Source organism: Marmota flaviventris, chromosome 5 (genome assembly GCF_047511675.1).
Source record: "Marmota flaviventris isolate mMarFla1 chromosome 5, mMarFla1.hap1, whole genome shotgun sequence".
NCBI lineage: Eukaryota > Metazoa > Chordata > Mammalia > Rodentia > Sciuridae > Marmota > Marmota flaviventris.
Genome location: NC_092502.1, coordinates 77,638,439 through 77,660,551, shown reverse-complemented (window position 1 = coordinate 77,660,551; position 22,113 = coordinate 77,638,439). Strand labels below are relative to the sequence as shown.

At 34.3% G+C, this 22,113-nt stretch overlaps 1 protein-coding gene across 2 annotated transcripts in view; it reads right to left on the bottom strand.

The window, feature by feature from the left end:
* Positions 1 to 22,113, bottom strand: part of Efna5 (ephrin A5) — a 279,432-nt gene that overhangs the window by 234,637 nt on the left and 22,682 nt on the right. The gene's annotated exons all lie outside the window — the stretch shown is intronic.

The following is a 22,113-nucleotide window of genomic DNA, read 5'->3' as shown; positions in this document are numbered from 1 at the left end:
TTCTAAACTTATGTTGCAGCAACTAGTATTTAAAACCTACTCCGACTAATAATCAAAGAAGCTTTACTATTATTATTCCTGAGTGAATAAATTCATGCCTAGTAAATTGACTTTTGGTAGTTGGCTGGTATATACTTCATTTGGCAAGTTAGGTTAAATTTCTCACATACATTTCTGTATTTAGCAGTCACCAATAAGTTAGCAAGGATATTAAATTCACAATTATCCAATTCTTCAACATAAATGAGCAAAGCAGAACCAAGATAAATGAACAAAAACCATCACCAGACAGCATGCCTACTTGATTCTTTTCCTATCACTTAATACTGATTCATATAAACTACATAACATGTTATAATTTGAAGCAATTTATTCACATTTAAAATTATAATTATAATTCCTTATTAATTGGTGTTAAGTAAGAATTACCAGATTATTCCAAAGCTAATATTCCACAATAGCAAGCAGATGCAGGTTGAGCAGTCATCTAAAATTAGCTTATTCACTGTAAAATAAAGATTGAATGTTAAGGTATAAAATTATTCTAAATCCCCAAACACACCAGAACCAATTGTGAAATTAAATGTGACAGTTTCCATAATTCAAACTACAGTACTTGATTTTTGTCTTTCTCCTCAGCTACCCCTAAATTAAATTAGTCCTATTGATTAGAACTCAGAAATCCCTGTCTTGTTACCATGATTTTCAAATTTTAATAAAATGTATAATTTAGTTGTACACACTTAAGTTGGTTTTCTTAAATTCCAACACAGGAGTTTAAGTATAGACTCACTGAATATCTCAATACATAGCTACAGACGGAGTAAAAACCAATTTCTTTGCTAACTCACAATTGATAAATCCGTGCATCCTAAATCTGTTTTCAGGCCTTCCATGACAAATGACCATTCACAGAAGCAGGATCTTATGAAATGATTAACAGTGTGATTTAACTAGGCAGTGATTGCACATAGGTCTTGGAATAAAATGGAAACTGTACACCAATTAAAATGTGTTGCTGTGTGCAAATGGTGGTCAGTAGCTTTAGTAACAGCAGAACTATTAAAACTTATATAAGTCCTTACCCTAGAATTCAGAAGAGTACACAGTATATGTAATTTAAATTTACTAATGATATGTATAGTCTGTGGACAGCAACAGCCTCACCGGACCTACGATACATGTTGGGTGTTTTGTCCTTATAAAACTTCTCTCTGGTGTTATATTCATAAACAAATAACCTAAAGATCACACTTATTAATCTCAGCCTCTTTTAGTAGTACTTTCAACACACTGAGATTTTGATTGGTTTTTGATTTTTTAATTTGAAAGGAAAACATTTCTTAACAGCATTTTCTTGATAATCACAGTTGGCAGATCTCCAACCCCTAAAAAAAAAGATGGGTTCCCAGACCACTCCCAGACCATTTTCCTGCCTCCCCAATCCAAAGCTATGGCACTAGCTCCTGAGCTTAGTCTTTAATAAGTGAACAGTGCTGACATAGCCCTTCTTGTGGCCAGTATTAGAAAATTAATACAGCATCATCAAATATGCTGAAATAATTTACATTACTTCATTAACCCTGGCTTTTTTTCCTCTTAAAAAATTACTGTGTTCCTCCTTTTTAGTTTATTTCCGTGTCTCATTTTTTCTGTGTGTTAGCTTTGGTTAAAATTAATATAGAACTATAACTGAAGAGGACTTCTAGAGTACCTGGAAGATTTGATTTAAGCTCTCAAATCCTCCCAATAAATAGTGATAATGCATTCATAGAAATAATAACAGATATTATTATTATCCACATAGAAATAATATTAAATGTTATTAGTCACTTCATCGTCACCTGAGGAATTGTCTGCAAAGAGTGTTTAGCTTGCAAATGTCCCTACCAGAGTTACCCTTCTCCTTTACAAAAATGCAAGTCAACAACTCACTGTATAGTGCCTGGTCATTTACAACACACATCAAAAATAACTGAGAATGCTAGCTAAAATGAGAATATATTAGCAGTTAAAGAGCATAAAGCCACAGTTTCTGTGTCATAAGGCACCAATGCTCAGCTGTAAATACATTCGTATATATTTTAGTGTAGTGTTTTATTTATTGAATTATGTATTTTATATTATGATGAATTTTTATTTCAATTACCACAACGGTGTTTACGCAAGCTGCAAACATTTGTTTTTACTAGAGGGGAATAAGCCCTATTCATTAGCACTGCTCACTGTCAATTATGAAATACATTTGTTTTCACCATCAGTGCTACACAATACTTAGTTCCAAAATATATGTCATTACTTAATGAGAATGAATTAAAACAAAGCAGCACTATTAACTGGGGCTAGATCTATAGTAATCTATCATTCAAATAATAGAAGTTAATGCCTATTAATTTCCTACCACATGCCATGCACAAAACTAAGCACGTCGTGTATATTGACTCAATATCATCTGTAAAGTAACCTTGGACAGGAGGTACTATTGCCATCCCTATCTTACAGATAGGCAAGAAGATGCACCAAGAAGTTAAAGAAATTGCCTGAGACTACACAAGTAGTAACTGGCAGGTAATTGATTCTAGAATTTAAGCTCTAAATTCTAAAATAAGCCAATTGTGCCATGATGCCCCTTAAACATCCTGGGTGAATCACATACTACTTATTACCAGCACCTAGAGAACTTTAATTTTAAAAAGAAATAGATTTATTAAGTTATTCACATTATAGCACTTTAGAAAGTTCAGGTTAGACATAGTGTCAAAAATGTATTAGTATATAAAATGAAACACAAAATACAAGGTCCCTAGAATAAACATTTTTCACAAATTGAGTACTTCTTGCTGCATTTCCCCCAATCCATTCATTATCAAAATTCACCACTATGTATAGGGAATATTTAAAGTGTCTATTTTTGTTTCCTACTTAGACTACAAGCTATTCAAGGCCTGGAAAAGCAACTAATCTATACATTATTGAAAATGCCATAGCATATTGTACCCAGAGAACCTTTGATAAATACTAAATATTACATTCACAATGAGTAATGGCAACTCAACACAAAATTACAATGTAACCTGAAGATGAAATATGAAGCCAAAATAAAATGGATGTGAGTCCCATTCAATATGTCCCTTATTCAGTCTTTTGAAACCTATGAAAATAGAAGGACTTATTTAGGACAAAGGCAGGCAGTATTTCTGAGGTTTGGGGAAGATAGCGACATCACTTCTGATTATTATTACAATGCTTAAAAAACCAAATCATATATGAAGGATGTGAGAAAAAAGAATGGACAAGCTATCTCATGTGATTATTTTATTTTCTGCATATAGAGAAACAAAATGGAATAGGGAAAGTACATTATCTGAAATTACAGTTTTTAGGCATCCTCAGTATTTCTTAAATTTTTGTTTATTTGCCTCTAGAAAAGGGAAAAAGTGTAAGAAAAAAGATGTTTTCAAAAGTTTGGTACTTCTGAGCTGCTTCTGTACTGTTGAAAAATAGCTATGTGTAATACTACCTATTATTTTCATAAAACTAAAATTTTAAATGTCATAATACACCCAACAAAAATTATAGTATTTAGTAAATTCTGCTTAGTTACTTTAAAAATTAACAAGTGATTAGTAAATAACTCTGAACACCCTGCATCTAAATAAGCCAAAACTAAAAACATAAAACTATATTTTAAAAATGCATTAAGCCCTCTCCATGTATCATTATGTGTCCCTCAACAATGGGAATATATTCTGAGAAGAGCATGGTGCTGTCTGTCCATTACTGACTGAAATGTTGTTATGTGGCACACGACTACATATATACTTGAATATTTGTGTACACACGATACACACACACAACACCATTTTAGTAAAACTAGTATGTATGAAGCTATAATTGTGAATAAATATCATTATCCATTTTTCCAAATCAACACCAAGAATGAACCCTAATATAGACCATGGACTTTGAGATAATGTTGTGTTAATGTAGGTACATCATTTATAACAAATGTACCAATGCGGTGATACATTAGTAATGGGGAAGCTATGCATGTGGTGGGTAGGAGGCATATGGGAAGTCTGTCTTCTGTTCAACTTTACTATATGAACCTAAAACCGCCCTAATAAATAAATAAATAAATAAATAAAGCCTGATACACACACACACACACAAACACATACATACACACATGCACTGTCATTTTCACATATATGTACATGAAATATACACATACATATGTACATATGTATATATGTACTTACGCACGTGACCTTTATACATGCATATACATACATGTGCATGTATATACATATGTACATATAAAATTGTGCATATATAAATATAAAAGGACTTACCTGTAGACAGCCACATAGCAAACTGTTTTTCTGGACATCAAAAATATTACTATTTTATGTGGAAATATATGAATTATAATAATTCTTCCCCTAGAACACAGATAATAAGTGATTGCTCAAAACATTTATTGTGTGCCTACTTTCTTACACAAATAAATATAATTTGGAGACACAAATGTCATATTTTCTTTGTTGTTGTTGTTGTAGATGGACACAATATCTTTATTTATTTTTCTCTATGTGGTGCTGAGGATCAAACCCAGTGTCTTACCCGTGCTAGGCGAGTGCTCTACCACTGAGCCACAACCTCAGCCCCTGTATATTTTCTTAATAAATACAAAAGGTAAATATTTGTACCCTCTTAAATTATCTCTACAGAACAAAAGGTTTTAAGCATCTTTAAAAAAAAATTGATACTAAGTATTAATTTTCCTCTAAAAAGAAAATGGAGGGGAAAGATACAAAGTTATCAAAAAAGCTTATGAAGGCTTTAGTAAGGGTCAGCTTTCACAAAATAATACATATATTTGAAAGTCTCAATTTATTTTAAATTTCTTATTCACCTGCTTTTCTTCACAAGTGCATAACAGAATGTGTGCTGGTTCCTAAAGGAAGCAGCTATTCCAGTCTCCTGTAAAGAAGCCAGGGAGCCTCACAGAGACAGATGCTGGCCACACTGCAGGGTCTTCCAGCCACCAGCAACCCAGCTCAAGGCAGAGAGAAGGAGACACAGGCAGGAGCGTTTTAAACAACTGCTTATCTAGCTGCTTCTATCACTCTCCTTTCTCTTTTCAACAACCTTGTCTTTTTTCCCATCTTTACCTCTCGCCTGTTTTACGCTGTTCTGTCTCCTTTTCTTTTCTCCCTTATTCTTCACCCCTCCCTGCTCCAATCTCTTTTTCTCTCCTCTAACTTATTACACTTATTTGTGTATTGCATCCTTCCACAACACACCTTGACATACTTACAAGAACACACAAAAGATTACAAAAATTCCAGCAGGGAAAAACTTAGCTACCTCAGAAGAGCAGAACTAGCAAATATCAGGTCTTTCATAGTTCTACCTCCAATCATCCATCTTATCAATTAGGATTTTTCTCTTTTTTTAAACACATTATTCTCTCCATTCTTTCTGCTTATTCTCCATATCAGCATCCTTTACCCCTTCACTTTGCTCTTCTCTTCATCTTTATTCCTCAAGTTCAAGGATGTGCTTTCATAATTAACCAAGGACTCCAAAGCTTCCCTTCAAATAAATACACGTAAAATCTCACCAAATTGTATCTGGACAACATTTCCCTTTCTCCCATCCTTTGCCCTCTCCTTAGCAAACCTAAAACAGAAAATTGAGAGGATGTGTTTTAAATAAACACTCTCCTAGGATGGAAATAATCACAGATGTACATTATGGTTGTAGAAGCTATTATTTGAAAATATTTTCCGAATCTGATCACGTACCCAGAAATATTTTATTTAAATTAAGTCAAAAATTATCCTTTCAAAATAATTTGGCCAAGACTACATTTTAGAAATCACCTCATAATTCAGTAATTTTTCTTTCTATGCATTTAATCTGCACTAAACTCATCCTCATTACCAGTGCACTTTTTGTATACAATGCATAATATTTTCCATTTCTTGCTTTCTAATAAATAGCACACGGAGGTATAGCAAGTAGGAAGTTCTTCAGTGGTCTACATTAAGTTCATTTTTTTTAAGGGTAACTGTGGTTTTTAGAAATGTCTTCCTGCTTTCATTATTATCAGGCCATGGCTCATCATCCTTTTCTGAAGTGAACTACTCCTCCAAAAAGGCCATGAATGTGTGTTTCATGAACAAGTACATGTACAACAGCCGGGAGCGTTTTAAACTACTGCTTATTTAGCCAGTCCCACTGAAAAGTCAGGATCAGACATGCAATTCAGCTACAAAAATCTAATGTGCCGATTCTATCTCCCTTGCCCCTTTTTGGATGTATACAGTTAAGAGAAAAATCTGACAAACTCCAGATAAGCCATAGTCCTTGTGAGGCATCCCCAGCAGCTGCGTGCAAGGTCAGTCTCACTCAGTCCCCCCAGTGGAGTCCCCACTGTCTCTCTGCACTGCTGTGTCACATTATTTCCGCTTTTCTAACTTTTCCACTTCTGAGCACCATCAATTATGCACTAGAATAACAGAGGCCTGGCCAGGCAGTGTAACATAAAGGCCGATTATGAAGATAAATAATTTAAACACCTGCGTGCCATGTTCCTTTTACCAGTGATCGGAGGCCAAGGAAATGTGATGCACACTGAAGGTCCAAATGTACCAGAAGGACCAGTCTGGAAAGAGCAGAGAGTACATTTACCTGTGAACTTCCTGTTCAATGCCCACGCACACCATAGAAAGAGGCAAAATAAATGAACTGTTCACAACCATACTCACAGTTGCAAAAATTGGGTAAGAGTAAAAAATGTCAAAGATCCAAACATTCATTCATTCATTCATCCTTGATGTTTGGCCATAGATTCAGTCCAAGAAGTACAGAGAACACTCCAACAGAGGCTGGTATATTACAACTTCTATGAAAAGGTGAACAATTCATATATACAAAGATTTAAAAAAAAAAAAAGAAAAGAAAACTGTTTCCACATAACATTATTTAAGTTCTAACAAAATGCAAACTCAATGAGCTCTTTACCATGAACTATATAGATTTGTTTGATACTAAAGTTTAACTGGGAATGGCAGGGAATTACAAATGTAGACGTCACTGGTCTGAGCCCTTTTAAAACAACACCTCACCATCTCTCAACTGTAATTCAGAAACTCTTCAGATCTCTTTATTAGTATCCTCATTTTAAAATTGTAATTTGAAAATTCACAATGGAAAAGAAACTTTCACGTGTTCAACAACTACAGAGAAAACTAGTGTCCTCCTTATAATGCCCTGGGAAGTTTAAAACTGAGACATAATGATGTATCAGAGATTGTTGTTCCTTATCTACACAGGCAAAATGAATTTTAAATTGGGTCTTAAGCAGCATATACCCAAACTGAAAAAATAAAAAAGGGGTATTTCAAATTTTAAAAATTCAGATAACTGCCTCAAATCTATTGATCTCCTTTAAGGAGATCATTCTCAAGGTATAGTGTAACATGTCTAATACTTAAAAATAGTAGAACAATCTCAATAGTATATATAAGAGTGAAAGGGGCAAGAATAAAAACTGGATATGAGCAGGGATGTTGAAAATCAAACACTGACCTTAAAATATATGAAACTCAGAAGTACAGCACTTAACTCATGTCAAATGATACCTGACTTTGCTTTTGGAATGAGGCTTCCATTATCTAGAAATATTCCAAAATTAATCCTTAGTCTACATGAGAGCTAATATTACATTTCTAAATGCAAATTGACGAAAACTCTAGGGGGAAAAACCATTTTGAACTGTGGTTTCCAGAAGGCTTCAGGTTTAGTCATGTCAAATTAAAGGGGAGCAAAGCTTCTTAAAATAACATTCTTCTTAAATCGCATCCATATGATTTAGCAAATTGATATAGCCAAAGTCAATAAATCATGAGGCAAGGTTTTTATTTTAATGTATGACTGCTTTTATTTTATTTTTTTGCTTTGAGCCCTCTCTTTATAATTTTTTAGCTCAAAGTTAGATGTGCACTCTTGTCTAGGCAAAACGAGCTACTTCTAATGTAATGGGTTCTTGCTTTTCAATGTCAACCCACCACCACCAGTAAAAGAAATCACCCCCGCCCCCAACAGTTCAGCAGGGCAGAGCTGGCTGCCTCTGTGGTTGGACCAACATGCAACCCATTAACTGCCTTTCAGTCGGCAGTATTTGAATTTGTAGATTTTTCACCACTTTTCAATGTGTAAGTGCTTCTTTTTTCTTAACCCCAGGGATTTCGTTTTGTGCTGACACATACCCAAGAAGCAATCTCCATGAAACTATCCTTTTAAGGCAAGCGTTTTTTGCACTCTTTAATGATGGGTGTTTAAGAGAAATGGTAATTATGATAGATTTTGAGCCTTAGGTAACAGACAGCCTCACAGTGAGAGGGTTCACTACATTTAAGACCAAACTTCTCATTAAGAAATGGAGATGTATCAATTCAGCTCTATGCAGACACACTGACAGTGAAGTCCAGGTTAGTAAAAGCATTCATCCTTAGGATGGATGGTCTCAGGAGTGAGCCAACTGTACTCAGCAAGGTCATGCTAATTCGTCCAGACTGTGAGCAAATGAACATTCTCAGGGACAATTAAACCTAAGGAACATTGCTTGGAAATATTATTAAAAGTATCAATGCTTAAAATACCATTCTCTTCATTCTTATCCTTTTTATAACTTAAAATTTTGGCTTAAATAAGTCACTTAAGCAATATATCGGATATTCTGTACTTTGTAACTAATGCTAGATTACACCTTCAGACAAAAGCAATCTAAAGTTCTTAACCATATGAGCAATAAAACTACCTTGAAAATGTATTATATGTGTGTATTAGTGAGCATGTATGTACACATGTGTTTAGCATATATATTTATGTCTCATATAGCTCCCTCAGAATATTCCAGATAAATGCTACTGTTAAAACATAAAAGTAATAATAAGTAAATCCTTGCACCAAGATGCCATGACCTCAATCCCCCAGCATGTGCATGCAAGTTCCTTGCCCAGCTTGCCTGCCAAGATGGCAAACAGAACTTAATATTTTATGGAGCCCAAAGCACAAACCATGTTCAAATTCAATACAAGTAAAGGCTTTATCTCCACCTTCAAATCTCCACCTTTATAGATTACTAATACAAAACAGTGAGAAATCAGAAAGCCATCCCAAATGATATGTAAGTTTCTTCTGGACACCCTTGAAGTTATAAATTAAATGGAAATTCTGAAACAAATGATTGATTTATCTGTTTACTTTCAGATATTTGTTTCCAGAAGAGTTGCCATATCCCGTTACATTATTTATTACAGCTTAAGTAACTGGGAATATGTGATCCAATTTTTTCTCAAGAAGATCAGATCATGTTCTTGAATATGGATGGCATAACAACAGTCCCTCTTATAGAGCTAAATCCCAGCAAGACTGTCTAAAAAAGAATGAGTAAAACATGGGCAAATGTGGTTCCATAATAGCCAGCTGTGAAGGTTATAAGGTTCTGGCAGGGAATGGCATGATGATACAGAGCAATAATCTATAAACCATTAGAAAAGAACATGAAAAGTATTTAGCGTTTTATAAATATTTGAGAGCAAAGCAAGCATCTCTGGTTCAAATCAGCAAGATTTTAAACTTTCTGGTTTTATAAGAACATCCTACTATAAATCTTTCTAAAATTTGCCTGCTTTTTGTTTATTTTATTTTATCCAGGCCAGTAATGACCACGACAAATACCTAAATGCTGAACTAAGCAAGATTCTATCCCTAAATTTTGGGTGGGAGGCTTAAATTTCTTGTACAAAGCCAACGACAGTAAATGAGTTCATATTGCCTACTTTCCTTTTGATAAACTGTAACCAAAATTTACCATCTTTATAGAATTTTAAGGAGAATCCAAAGTGCAGAAAAAAAATAAGATTATGGCCATAGCCTCTCCCATGTTTAATCTACCCTCAAAAAAGACTTTTAGTTAAAATAAATCCTTTCAATCTGTAATATCCAGAATGACAAGAAGTCCTGTGACTCTAGCCTGCTTCCAGCATCTGTCAAGAAAAATCACAAACCTAACTCTCAATTTATGGGAGAATGCTAACAGAATATGATTAATGCTTCAGACAGACAAAGCACAGTATTAGAAAGGTTCAAGACCAAATTTCATAAAGCTGCAAGGTACTTTTGTTGTTGTTGTTTGCTATTCAAGTTTAAGTTACTGAATTAATACAGATAAATATACAGATAAACAGATGATGAACACATTATTTTAACTGAAACTTTTTAAAATAGAAGATAAATCACACAGATAATTATATACATGCACATTAGTGTGTGTGTGTAAAATCAGTTTAAAATTGGAAAGCCCCATAAGCATAACACAATACTTTTCTTTTTTAGGATACTTCTATATTTCAATTACTTTTGATTATGAAACCACCTTGAATGGTTCCTGCTCTCCATCCTACAGGAGATCTTATCAAACATAGACTACTTTATGATCTCACCTATGTGTAGAGTTTAAAATAGTAAGACTCATAGGAACAAACCCTCTTAGGGGTGGATGAAAAGATGTTGGTCAAAAGACATAAATTTCAGTGAGGGGGAAATAAATTCAAGAAATCTATGGTGACTACAGTTAATAGCAATATCTTGCACACTTGACAACTGTTAAGAAAATAGATTTAAAAAAAAAGAAAAAGAAAATAGAAACTGAATGTGCAGAAATACATGGTTAAATAGCTTAATTTAGACATTCCACAATGTATGCATATATCAAAACACTGTGGTGTGTGCTATAAATATATGCAATTTTTATCCATCAACTAAAAAATGATGAAAACCAATTTTACCACTACTTACTTACTACTACTGGTAGTAAGAATTCAGCATTCAGTTATAAAGGTGCTTCATTTAAAACAATGCATTACCTTCAGCATCTGCCACTTTGTCACTTTTCTCCATCCCTCAAATACAGAATAACCTGCATAAATTGGAATTTTGAATATTGGGTTATAATTCATATTTTCTAGAATACCACTGCTTTAAAAATGGCAGAGGAGGATAGTAAAATAACACTGTTCATTCAGTAAATTTATTAATGCAATGCTTAATAACATATCTGCTTAAGCAATAGCATACCAGAGGCAGCCTGGTGAAATGGAGAAGAGCACAGGCTCTGCAACCAACTGCCAGAGTTTGTAATTAGAATTCTGCCACTTGCTAAAGGTGTAACTTCATCAACGCACTTAATCTCTCTGTGCCTTTGCTTTCTCATCAGCAAAATTAAGATGGTGGTAATAGTATCTACATCCTAGGGTCATTATGCAAATAATGCAACTTAATATTTGCACAGTGCTTGAAAAGAGACTGGCACATAGAAACAGCTATGCTTCTTTTTTCTTATCACAAATTTTTTGTGCAGACCAGGAATACAGTTAAGTACTCTGTGCAAGACCCAACTCAGCAGAATGGGAGCCAACAGTGGTATTTTTATTCTAATGGCACAGATAAATAAGAGCAAGCTTTACCTATTATTAGTGCCTTTACAAACAATAAACAAATAAAGAAATAAGCACTTCATTTCACTTATTGATTATTAAAGAAATGTGTATTAATACAATCTCTCACTCTTCTTTATTAAATTAGATGTTTAAAAACTAATACCCAATGTTGGTAGAATATAATGAAACTATAAAGCAACTTGAACATATTCCCCCAAATTACATAATGTTAATAGTGTTTGACTCCACAATCCTGCTCTAGTGAAAAATCAACGTATGAGAAAAACTTGAAGCAAAATAAAGTTACTTATATGTCACTAGTCTTATGAAAAGCTAAACAATATAGATTTCTAAGGGTAAGTCAGTATTTTTAAATAATCAGGAGGTTTGGGATATGCTACCTAAAACCAGATCTCTCCATCCAGGCCTGTCATTTGTTATTCCTATGTTAAGGCACCAAGAGGTTCAGACTTAAAACATTTCTTTAATCTATCATTTCCCATACACATGGGTAACAGAAACTTTGGGGAAGTTCCCATTGAACCACTTTGCCATAGAACAAGATGCAAAACTATAGGTGAAGCAGGTGATGATTCATCTTCTTGATGAAAATATGTGCAGTCACTGACAAGGATAGTTTTCAGTTTATGTAGGCTGCTTTGAGCCACATGGCAAAAATATTTATTGAGAGAAAAAAGGCTAGAGTCAATCAATTTGTTAATAACCAAGCATATAAGGGAAGCTCAAAGGGAAATATCCCAACATGAAGTGGAAAATTATGTGTAAACGTTTCTATGCTATGATGCTACTTCTACAATGAAAACAAGTTCCACAGTAAGAATAAAACCAGTGTGACTTAATGACATCAAGTCCCATCTTCCATCTTCCTGATTTGGAAGTATAGTTTGTTTATCTGGTAGTTACTTTAATAAGGCCTGAGGGGAGAATCCTTACTCAAAGTGACCTGTAACAAGAACGCAGAAAATAAACAGAACGATCATTCAGCCTCACCAGAGGAATACATGGAAGCAGCCAGCCCTGTCAATTTGAAAGAGGCTAATGAAACATTATCTGCAGGTGAGCGGACTGTCTCGCAGCATTACAACTCCAAGCTATAAATGATTTCCTAACCACAGAGGCAACCACTATACAGATACTTTGGAAGACAAATGAGAATGCTGCCACATGCAAGGTCAATCACAAACCTCCCACAACCTGGGTGCCTCCTCTTCCCCCAGGAGATGACTGCGACACCACTGGACATAGCTGAGCAAGACACACCAGAGTCCCTTCTTTTTCATTTCTGCATTTGAATTTCAGCACCCTGGTACACATAGCTGTATATCAAATGTATGTATGTATAACTTAAAGCTTACACATGCTTCAGAAACTGATTTTCCTTGTGTTACAGAAAATGAATAAACATCAATAGCCAGTCCTTACAATCGTTTGATTAAAATTACTATAGTTTTAAGAAATCACTATCTAAGAGCATGATAGGCTGTGGATTATGGGAGGAGAAAAACAAAAACCCCAATCAATAATGAACATTTTTATCCATGAACTTTATTAATACTTCCACTCCCCAGGTTTACTGGGACTGTGATTTTATTTGATGCGATACATTCCATTTAAGGATTTCCTTTTCTTTTTATGACCTAATGATGCATTTAATTTTTAATTAAATTTTATTTTGAAGCATAAAGAGTATGTATAAAAGCCAAAGCAAGTGTGCAGCATCTGTTCATTGCATCTGCACTCGCTACCACAAAAATTAACCTTAATCTAAAGAGGCACAAATGGGTTTTTATGCCATCGGGAGACGCAAGTATTTAAAAATCAATGACTGTCCACCCAGACAAAGAACAGCTGTTTCCTAATATTCCAGCTACATAGTGAGCCCATGTTCTACCCAATGACTAGCCTCAAATAGCCCACACCCTCGTTTCCTCAGTAAAATCTGTCAGAGAAGGACACTATCTAAAAGCCATGACATAGACAAAATGGAGACAAGGCAGAGTGGGCCTGGCCCAAACAGATGGCACATTGAGAGGTCCCTTCTACAGCCACTATTCGGTAATTTACTAAAATCATAAAATCAATGTGAATTCCTGCGTCCAGAAATCTATCAAATGAGATCATTTACCCATTTGTGTTTGAAGGCCAGGGAAGCGGATGGGGAGGTTGAAAAGATGTTAGTCAGAGGTCAAAAACAAAAATTCAGTTAGGTAGAAAGGAATAAGTTCAAGAGATCTACAGCACAACATGGTGACTATAGTTAATAACCACATAGTATGCACTACTCTTGAGAGTAGATTTTAAGGGTTCTTGCCACAAAAATTGGTAAGTATGTGAAGTAATGCTTATGTTTGATTTTGTTATTTAAGTTTATACATGTATCAAAATATAATGTTGTGTGACATACATATACACAATATTTAGTTGTCACACAAAAAAAAGAAAGAAAAAGAAAAAGGTCTGAGAATGTTGAATGTGGACAAAGTCATGTCCCATTAGAATAGGGGTAGGTCGTCCTTCCCCCACCACAGCCAATTTGAAGAACATTGCAGACAGGAGAAGACTGCCAACTAATCAGAAGGCTGTAGCATTCTCTGAAATATGTGTACATCTACTTTCCTGAAGGACATGAAGCCAAGATGCTATGAAGAAAAGGAAAGTCATATGTTTACAAGATGAAAAGAAAAAGGGATATGAGAAGGGGCCATGGTTGTTGAAAACCACTCCTTGGCACACTAGCATTTTCTAGGAATCCTTTCAGGGACGACTGTAACCGAAATATTCCATGAGGAAGTGTAGAAAGGAGTAAATATTAAAAATCATAGATGAGGGCTGGGGATGTGGCTCAAGCGGTAACGCGCTCGCCTGGCATGAGCGGGGGTGCTGGGTTCGATCCTCAACACCACATAAAATAAAGATGTTGTGTCCACCGAAAGCTGAAAAATAAATATTAAAAAATTTTCTAAAAATCGTAGATGAAGACAGACCTATGTTCTCTGTGACTCTAAAATGTCATTTTGCCTCCTGCTTTTTCTACCTGAAAAAAAAAATTAATATAAATGATTTTACAGACCGCATGTGGTATCATCTTTTTTTTTTGGAAAGCAAACAGCATTTATTACTCATTTTCTTATGCAGAAAATAGCACATAAACAAAGAGAATCCAAAGTATTTTCTTTTTTCACTTTTTTCTAGGCAATTTCTAAACTAGGAAAACACCAAACTTGTGTTTTTTTTTTTGAGAATTTTAATATTTATTTTTTAGTTTTCAGCGGACACAACATCTTTGTTTGTATGTGGTGCTGAGGATCGAACCCGGGCCGCACACATGCCAGGCGAGCGCTCTACCGCTTGAGCCACATCCCCAGCCCCTACCTTCAACTTCTTAATGATCAAGTTTTTAAAACTCCACTTATGGGTGAGACCATATGTACTTGTGTTTGTGTCTGACTTATTTTCCTTAACATAATGATCTCTAGTTTTTCAGTTCCATCCTTATTACCACAAATGACAAGATTTCATTCTTTCTTGTGTCTGAATAGTATTCCATTGTGTATATGTAAAGCATTTTCTTTATTAACTTATCAGTTGATGGACATTTAGGTTGTTTCTATTTCTTAGGTATTGTGAATAATGGCTGTGATGAACATAGGGACAAAGATAACTCTTTGACATACTGATTTAATTTCCTTTGAATATAAATCCAGGAGTGTGATTGCTGGACCGTATGGGAGCTATCTGAGGAAACTCTATACTGTTTTCCATGATGACTATACTAATTTATTTCCCACCAGCATTGTTCATGAGTTCCCTTTTTTACCCTACGTCTTCATCAGCACTTTTTGTCTTTTAAATAATAGCCAATAAATGTGTTTTTATTGGGGAGAGTTAATATCTCATTGTTGCTTTGATTTGCATTTCCCAGATGATTAGAGATGCATATTCATCTCTTTCACTAAGTTAATTCCCAAGTATTTTATTGTTTTTTAGGCTATTGTAAATGGGATAGCATTTATTGAGAAGACTTTTCTTTCTTTAATTCATATTCCTTTTAATGCTGAGTAATGTTCCATTGTGTATATATTACCAAAGTTCACCTATCCATTCATCCACTGAAGGGCATCTAAGTTGGTTGTGGTATCATCTTTATATAGCTTTCCTGATTCACTCTCAGAACTAAATTTTAAAAGCCACACCTTGGGACTAATTACTAGATAATATAAGAAAAATACCAGGAGGTCCTCAAAAACCTTATGTGGCAACAACACATTTCTAATGGATACACCCTGCACTGTGACATCAATTGGCTTAGCCCTTTAAATAACACCTCAGTAGGACTAACAAATGAGGTCAACATTTTGCCATGTTGGTGTCCCCTCTGTGGAGGGATCCTCATCACAGGAGTTCTGACAGGCACTGGATCATGTGACTTTAGTGGTGGCAAGTCTGGCTCATGACAGATTCAACTCCAGCCATTTAAGGTAGGATAAATCAAGAGGGTTGAGGGATAATAGGAAGAACTATCTATTGACGGCACAGAAATTCATCCCTCTGTTAAACACTTGCTGATTTACCCTTGGAGCCCATGGACTGACTCGTTACTTCGGTGATCTGCCATCCACAGCATATCCTGGGGTGCTGCCTGGACCCAGCCATCTGGGCCCCCAAAGGACCCACCATTCCAGCCTGAATGGTGATTGTCTCCAGAAGCGCCTTCCCCATGTTTCAGGCATCAGGGTTTATTAAAACCCCAGAGGGAAGTAATCCCTGAATGCTACTAAAAGATCTCCAGCTGCTACCGTTTATGAAGTAGGCTTGACAAGACAGGAGAGCTCAAGAGAGGGGAGGAGGAAGGACAGGAAGAGAGAAGAATTTAAGGGGCAAGTTATCCAAACAGAGCCCCCATCAAGAAAGAGTCATGTTTTATCAGCTTAAGCTTTCCTGCCTCCTTTCCAAAGGTATTTCCCCCCATGACTCTCATTAATTCTTTTTTATAGCTGTCTACTTTCTTTAAAAACTAATAATAATAAAGGCAGCACATGGCCAGAGAAAGTCTCTTTAAGTGTGTGAAAATTAGAAAGACTGGCCAGATGAATTACCTGGCTTCCCTAAAAACCAGGGAAGAAAATGGTTTTTTCATGGAAAAGAATTAGAGTAGCGCTCAGTATCTGTCTCTCCCTTCTCCATTCTTTTGAAAAGGTCTTTTCATCTCATTAAGTTAAGCTGATTAATAAAAATTCAGCAGTTTGCCCATGGATCCTTTAGAAGTGGTGATACAAGCTGAAAGATGCAGGCGGAAGGTTTTTGTGCTGGAGACAATGAGGGGAATGACTTCTTAAATCCGTCGTTGTCATCCTCCATTAGAGATAAATAGACACCTCGGCTCAGATTCCTCCAGCACTCACTGGATTGCTACTTGCTATCTTCTAGTAGCCTTCAGAAAAAAATTTAGTGCTTACTCAAAAATAAGAATGGAGAAAAAGAAACATTATTTAGAAAAAATATGTAATGAGAACATTTTTTTTCATTTCAAAAATATTAAAATCAGTGAACAAAAACATGATCTATAGGAATAGAAAATTTATTAAAGAGAAAAGGTAATTTTACTAAAAGAAATCTCATATGTAAACAGAACTTTATACTTTCTGCTGTCAAGCAAAACAAGAAGATAACACCAGTTTCTTTCACGAATTTTTTTGTCATCCAAAAATATCTTCGTTATTTATCTAGTTAGTACCTGACACATAATAGATGCTCAACTGAGAGTTAATAATTTTCGTAAATTTTAAATGACTATGGTTTACCTTTAAAGATAAAAAAAGATGACATTTTATGTAATGTCATGACTTGCAAATGTTTTCAACTGTTCACCCAGAAAAAAAAAAAAAGTCACAATATTTTTATTACATGAGAAGCTCTAAATATAACACAAAGATAAGTACATCTGACTGGTAGGTGCTGAATTATTTTCCTAATCACCTCTAACCTTGCATAACACTACACAGTTCATCTGAATTTTGTTCAAATTATTTTTCCCACATGACAGAATTAAACTTGTACTATTTCATAATACTTTGTTTAAAAGTCCTCCTGGGGTTGGTTGATATAGCTCCATGGTAGAGCACTTGCATGAGAATCCCAGAGTTTGTTCCCTACCACTACAAAATAAATAAATAAATATTCAAAAGTCCCCTTAGAAGTGGCTTTATTCACTATTCATATTGAAAACTACCAAATTTATTTCTATCAAATCTTTATGTGCATGTAACAGTGTTTTAGAGTGATTTAAACTAAACTGTCCATACTGTATTAAAAAAGTTTTATAGGCTGTCTGATTCTATCATTAAATTTACCCTAAGACACTAAATAAATACCTTTGTTTGAATCTTACTTCAAAAGGATTTTGGAGGGGAAGTTATTTTCACTTACTCTTGTCTATGAATACTGCATATATTTTTAGGCATCAAGTCTTTGCAGAATAGTCCCAACTGTTTAAAAATGTTAGGCACTTTTAAAGATGTAATTCATGCCTTGAGGATGCTAAAACAAAAACTATAACCATAAAAGGCTCATTCCAAACCTTGACCAACTCAGATATTTAGTTATTACTATTTTGTCCACATAAATATGGAGGATCATCACTATTAAGAAAATCAAAATTATTTCACCACACACTCCCTGTGGCCTGAAGCCCGTTCTGTTTTGCCATCATCAATCCATCTTTTCAAATACCTAAGAGGCTGAGCCCAAACAATGCATCTGAGAAAAACAATGAATGAGGAACTATTCACATTTCAACTGTGAAGACTAATCATAGGTTAGCTGGGACTTCCAATTAGCAGATAAAAAATGGGTGAACTGAAGCACCCATTTTCTTTGACATAAATGATAAATAAAATCTAAGCAGATACAATATGTGTAGTATCTAATATTTATGGTGTAGGTCAAAGGGTACAAAATTATAGTTATACAGGTTAAGTAAGTCCAGAGATCTAATATACTGAAGACTCAAGTTAAGGAGAGGTATTTTGTTGTATATTGAAAATTTGCTAGAAGAATAGACTATATGTGCTAATTTGCCTGACTATATCAATAGTTTCACTATCAAAACAGCATTGTACACCTTAAATATACACAAAAACAAATTTTAGAGTTTTTAAAACACTAAATGCTAAGTATTATCATTCTTAGATTTTAAAAATTCTACAAAGTGCCTACTGTGTACCAAGCACTATGCTTTCTACCATAAACAAGCCAGAACTGACACCACGTAGATTACAAGTGTCTCATGTTGCTATTTTCTATGAGGCAAGATAGTTATTACCAAGGGATAGTAAAGAGTAATGAGTGGAGGAGAGCACTGACTAAACACATTGGTGCTAGTTCTTTGATTAATTTACTTGAGTTCATGGGTCTGCTTGTAAACAGAGATAGGAAGGATCACACATACTCACGCATGTTGGGCACATCAATATTGAAAGAGATACCTGTTGAGAAAATGCTATATTGCTTCCAAAATATATGGACATGATGGGGTGAGGAAGAGACCGTCACTTACTACCAGTGGGCATTATCACTGAAAGTGGTTCTTAAAGTGGAATTTTCTTGATTCCAAAGAAAAAGTAGGAAAAAAAAAAAAACCCAAAAACTTACTGGAAAAGTTTCATCATATAGGAATTTTTATGTAAAGTACAGGCATTCAGGACAAGTTCCCCAAGTTCTTCCAGAAACTGGATCTCTTATTAGATAAATTTCCCTGGAATCTGGGCTTCTAAATGATTATTAGCTCATTGTACACAACTAATAAGCATGTTGAAATAAGCTATGATGTAAAAGATAGTTATGATATGCATAAGGCCCCTATAACACAAATTATTGATTTTCTCCAAAGATATCATCTTTGTGATGTTGTCAATCTGACAACAATAAAAAAATGACATATAGTAGGCACAATGATGTTAAATGTGTTGTGTGTGTGCATATAAATAAAAATAAAATAATTTTGTCATCTTTTTTGTTCAATTCTGGAAACAGGAACAAATTTTCACTACAAGTGTATAGCTATTATATAAAACATCTCACAATTGTATAATGCATATAATTGTCTTCATTACATTATTAGTAATTATAAAAGGGAAAAATTCATAGTCTCCAGTAGCATTGTCATATAAGCTCTTATTTTAAGAATGTATTCAAAAAATAAGTGTATTTGTAATTGAAAATATATATTGGTAAAATAAACCTTTAATACTCATTCTAATAAAAAAATCAAAAGATTACAGAATTATAAGTTAATAGGCATGAAAATCCAGATTCTCTGAAAGTTAAAGTTGGATTATTAAATTCAGTCAGATTCCTTTTATTAGAAAATAAGGAAATGAAAAATATTATGTCCATGTCCAAAAAACTACTAAATGAAGAATACACTGGCAAACATACATTTGCTGCTGGTAAAGGCTACTGCTCACAAATCAATCTACCTGGATGAGAACAAGACCTAACCTCTAAAAGGACACATCTTCATGCTCTGTGACTATGATTAGTGTGCCAAAACCCTTGCTGTCACAGGAAATGGGGTGAATCTAGTCCAATCTACCCATGAAACTGATTATGAATAATCTGACCAGAAACTGCTAAGAAAAAAGACCCTGAAGTGGACCAGGCATATCCAAATAAATGAGCTCTGTAAGCATGACAGTCCAATGCAAGGAAAACATAGAACAGGTGAATTAGCTAATTATTCATTACTGGTTATATATCTATCTCTACATCTACCAGCATCTTGTGGCAAATGCATTTAATACCTTAAAATGTACTAAAAATGTAACTGATTTTCTGGTAGAATCATTCCTGCAGAGAGAACTGGCATCCTAGAACTTACACGAAAGATTCAGTATGTCTTGTCCACTTAGTTTTTCACTAATTAGTAAAACAATTTTTGAAATGCCCATTTCACAAGAGTTTACCATTATATTGTTTATATTTTAATAATCATACTGAAAAATAAATGTGCATAACTTGAAGAATTATATAAAAATTAGGATAAAGAATGTGGCTGTGGAATCATGTTTGTACAACTGTGATAAAGATTTATATTGTATACTTGTATGCTGAATTCTAATACACATTTACCAAATTTTTTAGAAGTCTTCCTCCTTCTTCTTCTTATGTCTTCCCAAAGGCAAGGGAAAATTAAGTGAAAACCAGTTTCAGTAAATCAACTTATGGTAAATATTATAGCTATAAAGTGAATTTTTTTATTCTTTGTCTTTTTTTGAAGCACTTAATATTTTTAAAATTGTTCTTAATTTTCAAAATCAACTTAAATTGGGAGATTAACCAAATACAATACAATCAAGATTTCCTATGTCAAATTTCAGGACTGGATTAATCAACTTTGATCAATAAAAGGGGAGGGATTATACATGTTACACATTATTCTTCTTACTGATTAACTATAACTTCTGTTTTGTTTTCCAAGGATAAACCTTTAAAGTCATATTTGGAAATAAAACAGAAAAAAATCTTTAGAAAAATCATTAGAGTCATATTTGAAACTAATAAAAAAAAGAACTTGTGTGTTCTTTTCAAATTTTTATGCATGTTGTAAAAATGAATGTTTTCTACACTGATAAAACAAAATTGGGGAAAGGGAAATCATCTATATTTTTTAATTCAAGGAAGTTTAAAAAGCCAGTAGATTCATGAAGTTGAAAGTGACTTCACAGAGGACAATGATTCCCTCATTTCACAGATGAGGAAACTCATCTTCACTAGGGTTAAGCAACTTGCCCAAGGTCAAACAGTTAACAGTGTCCGGGCCTTGCCAAATTTCACATCTTCTGAGTCGGATGCTCTTGCCTAAGAGATTAACTAATTCAATACCTTGTCAAGAGAATCCTGGGGCATTTGATGATTTGCTTCAGGTTGAACATCTAGTTAGATAAAAAGACAAAGGTGATATCCATGTTCGCTGATTCTAGCCCTTGGCAGTTTCTGAAAAGACATTACTTCATCTTCCAAATGGATAAAATCAGAAAGGAGAATTTTCACACAATTAGCACAACGATTTCAGCTATTTTTTCAAAGCACTGGGCAAGAGGCACCAAGAAAATAAAGTCAACGCACAGACAATGGATCATATAGGTTAATTCTTAAATGATTAATTCTCTAAATTAATGAATAGGAATAATTATATAATTATGACACTTAGGGGCACCAGGCATTTTACATGCATTTAGTTTCTCATGGAATCATCCAGTTTTGCAAATAAACACATCTTCCCTATTTTACACAAGTGAAAACTGAGAGTTGGAGAATAGAAGCACCATCTGAACCCAGGTTACCCTGACTCCAATGTTAGATGATGCACTCTCTCTGACATCTCTGTATAATAAGACATTTTTGGAAATAAAATGATGAAAAAGATAAAAATTCCTTCAAAAGTATTTATTAATAGCTAAAATTTATTGTCCACAGACTATGTACAAGGTATTGTTGTAAGCTTTATATGCAATAGTATTTAATTATTACAATGACCCTCTTGGACAAATATATTATTATTTCCATTTACTGATGA